At 42.1% G+C, this 3925-nt stretch overlaps 1 non-coding gene across 1 annotated transcript; it reads left to right on the top strand.

Annotated features, from left to right (window-relative positions):
* The first annotated feature begins 759 nt into the window (after window positions 1–759).
* On the top strand, window positions 760–832 carry TRNAA-AGC (transfer RNA alanine (anticodon AGC)). The gene has a single exon. It is a non-coding gene; the product is annotated as a tRNA-Ala (tRNA).
* Window positions 833–3925: the final 3093 nt, after the last annotated feature.

The raw sequence follows: 3925 nt of genomic DNA, 5'->3' as shown, positions 1-3925 counted from the left end.
GGAGTAAGAAGGGAGCACTGCCGGTTCCGGTAAATACTGCCAACTGAAGGAAATGAAATCTGAATTGAATCGATAATATGATCGATCGATATGAATTTTCTAAACATTTATTATCTTGACGCCAACAACTGTGTCACACACACAATATATAATACTATATAATATTTCCCGATGCGAAACGTGTTCCTAGCATGAATTCTATAGTTTGGCTTTGCTGTGTAAACAACAACAGTACGAGTACGTAAAGTGTACGCCAGATGTCGCACAGCGATGATAAGCGATTCTTAGTTTGTGCTTCATAGGTTGCCAATACGAATCTCGAAGATAACCGAAGTCGACCCATTCAGCACTAGAGTGTAAATCTATCGCTAAAAAGTGCGCAGATAGTACAAGAAATGCTCGACAACAAAATTTCACCAACCTGCTCAAGACTGTGCCTGCACTCATTGCACAAAACAGTGAAAACTTTACCAACTTATCAAAGATGAGAAAAAAGACAAGTTATTATCTGAATTAAGAAAACATTTAACTATTCTTATCTAGTGCTCTTTCTAGAGCACCGTGTCTATCTATGCAAAACGATGTTCGTCGTTTCCTCTAACTTAGAACTTACAAAAGCTGATAAGCACCAGCTGACTGGCATATACAGTCAACACCATCTGGTTAAAAACACTTGATACAACAGGCGTACTGTTCCGAAGCTGACGGCTGCAGAACAAACGTTTTTGAGAGCTAAATTAAGAGCGGTAGCACGTGTTTGGGGGCGTAGCTCAGATGGTAGAGCGCTCACTTAGCATGCGAGAGGTACCGGGATCGATACCCGGCGCCTCCAAAATTTTCCGTCTCGCTTTTTACACCTCTAACGTGTGCCCATAATTGTAGTAATTCGATCGAAGGAAATGGAAATATGAGGAATAAGCAGTCCTCATGCCCCTCCCTAAGATAAGGGAAATGTGCATTGAATTAATGATCCAGAGCCGAGGAAGGACTGCTTCATTAAGAAGGCACTTATTACCAAAAATGAGAATTTGCATTAAATTATTCAGTACATGAAGTTCCATTGTCATCATTAAAGCTTTTCTTATTCCAATCGTATTTTTCAGAACCGTGAACAGATGAAAGGAAATTTATCTGGTTCTCAATCAGTTTATGAAATTCTCTGCAACTTACGCTTTTCATATTGTACTGTATTTCCAACATTGCATTAACTGATTTTACTGTTGACCTATTCCTTTCTTCTGTCCATTGAGAATTCATGAGGGAAAAGACTCTCTCTACATTGGCGTTATGACCGGGAACGGAGAAATAAAATTCCACAATTTTCAGCAACTCTGAATACTGCTCACTAGAAATACAATTATGAATGAAGAACACCCATTTCTTATGGGACATCAAATTCTCAAAACTTTCATATTTCACCTCCCCCAAAACAGATTTTAATTTCAGTACTTGGTCAAAGAGAAAGTACTCATTCAATTTACAGCTTGTGTTTTCATGTATGTCCGCCTCTGTGGTGTAGTGGTTAGTGTGATTACCTGCCACCCCCGGAGGCTCGGGTTCGATCCCCGGCTCTGCCACGAAATTTGAAAAGTGGTACGAGGGCTGGAACGGGGTCAACTCAGCCTCGCGAGGTCAAATGAGTAGAGGTGGGTTCGATTCCCTAAATGACTCCACCAGGGGAATGCCACTCGTCTCCAACTCGGTGATTGCCCCCGGTAGCTTTTTGAAGTTCGAAGATGGTCCAGTTTATGCAGGGGGATATTAGCTCCCACCATTGCAGTGCACAGGTCTATAGAAAGTTGTTGTTGATCGCTGTTCACAGTGGACTGGTAGAAAAGCTGCGATGACAACGCTTTCTGTACTCGTGTAAAATGCATCGCAGTATTTCTATGTTGATCTATATGGTATCTTTTCACATTTGATCTGAAAAAAATAAAATTTACTTAAATTAAAATGTTCTTATATTTCTACGTCTGGGCAAATTGGCAATAATGCTTAGTATAAACATAATAATGGCGCATGGCCTCCGGAGAGACCTGGTGTGGGTCATTTTCTCGTAGACGGCCTATTAGGCTACCTGCATGTCTGTGAAGGTGAGAGCCCTACCTAGGATGATTTCTAATACTGAAAACGCCACACACACCCAGCCCCAGAGCCACTGGAATTAACCAATTAAGGTTATAATCCCCAACCCGACCGAGAATCGAACCCGGGACCCTATGAACCGAAGGCCAGTACACTGACCATTCAGTCAAGGAATCGGACATTATACACATGCTTTTGTTTCAGAAAACAAGGAGGAAGACTATTAGAGGTGATGTTTCTAGAACTGCAAAACTTTATAGTAGGAACAAGAGAATTTGCAATTTACAAGGAAATATGTCCTCAGAAATGTTCAGTTATAATCTGGCAGTGTCCTGTCGAGTTCACTGGGTGAAAAAATCATAAAAATGAGGTGAAACGTTTCCTGAGTAGCGTAGAGGAGAGATCCTTCCTATATGCTTGCCATGGACTCACCAAGCTGCCTCTAGCAGTATTCTTACTTATATAGAAGAATTAAAACGGAGGCACTATAAATCTCAGATTTGTGAACATTTTATATGTTGTTATTCGGCGGCTTTGGTCAGCCGGGTCAGCTGTCATGAAGACTATTTTCTGTTGCCTGCAATAGATCCTGCATCATGTGTACCCACAAGGCTGCCACCCTCGTTGAAAATTAGAAAACAGCGTGATTTGAAATGGTCGTGGTATGTGCCCATGAACTTACTTTTTTCACAATTTAGCAAAACTCTAGATGGGATGCTAGAACTTACGCACCCCAGACTCTCTTTGCTTGCCCCCCACCACCTCCACCACAACGGTAACTAACCGGATCTCACCAATCCAGACCAACGGTCTTTCCACTGGCCTGGTTTTGTAAAGATAGTCTTTGTAGCCTTGTTAAACATGCTGTGACATCGTCCAAGCCGTGCCATCTTGTATGTCTAGCCTCTGTGACATCGTCCTAACTGCACCACATTCGATCTTCAACCTATGTTTCGTGAAGGCTTAGCGGAAGCGTAATGGAGTTCACTAGAGCCTACACATAGGGCTGGTGAAAGTTACTCACGATTTTTTAAAATTACATTTCAGTTGTAGTCCGCGTCTATGGTGTAGTAGTTAGCGTAATTAGTCGCCACCCACGGAGGCCCGGGTTCGATTCCCGGCTCTGCCACGAAATTTGAAAAGTGGTACGAGAGCTGGAACGGGGTTCAGCATAGAAAGTGGGTCTGTCCGGGCAAGGTACCAATCCTCCTCTCCAGTTGTATCCCCAACCCAAAGTCTCACTCTCCAGGACACTGTCCTTGGGACGGTAGAGGTAGGATCCTTCGCTGAGTCCACGGAAAAAACCTACCCTGCAAGGCAAACAGATTAAGAAAGAAAGAAAGAAAGAAAAGAAAGAAAATATTTCAGTTGTAAATCTCTATTTTCACGGGAATTGAATCAGAGTTCAAAATACCGATTTTTAATTTTCATCCACTCTGTGACAAGAGACTACCGGCGTTCTAACTCCTCGTTCAGTAATTAAATGCTTATTTACATTTTAGAAATATTGAAAGTTCACGACTAATACAGTATTGCAAACAAACAAATTTCCACAATACGTAAATTAATAGGCCTATAAATGCTACAATGAAATGCAGTCGTAGTTCAGTCATAAAAATGATAAAAGGAACAAACGAAGTTACCTCCTTACAACAAGCTTGGCAGAAGACTACTTTTCCATCCGCAGTGAAATTGGGATCCCCTGTGATCCACCGCGTCAGCCAGTAGGACTTCGACGATTTTTCTTTGCAATTACAACTGTTTTACGTCACGCCGACACAGATAGGTCCTATGGGGACGATGCGATGGGAAAGACCTATGAGTGGGAAGGATGCGACTA

The sequence above is a fragment of the Anabrus simplex genome, chromosome 3 (genome assembly GCF_040414725.1).
Source record: "Anabrus simplex isolate iqAnaSimp1 chromosome 3, ASM4041472v1, whole genome shotgun sequence".
Lineage (NCBI taxonomy): Eukaryota > Metazoa > Arthropoda > Insecta > Orthoptera > Tettigoniidae > Anabrus > Anabrus simplex.
This window is presented reverse-complemented; position numbering and strand designations above follow the sequence as displayed.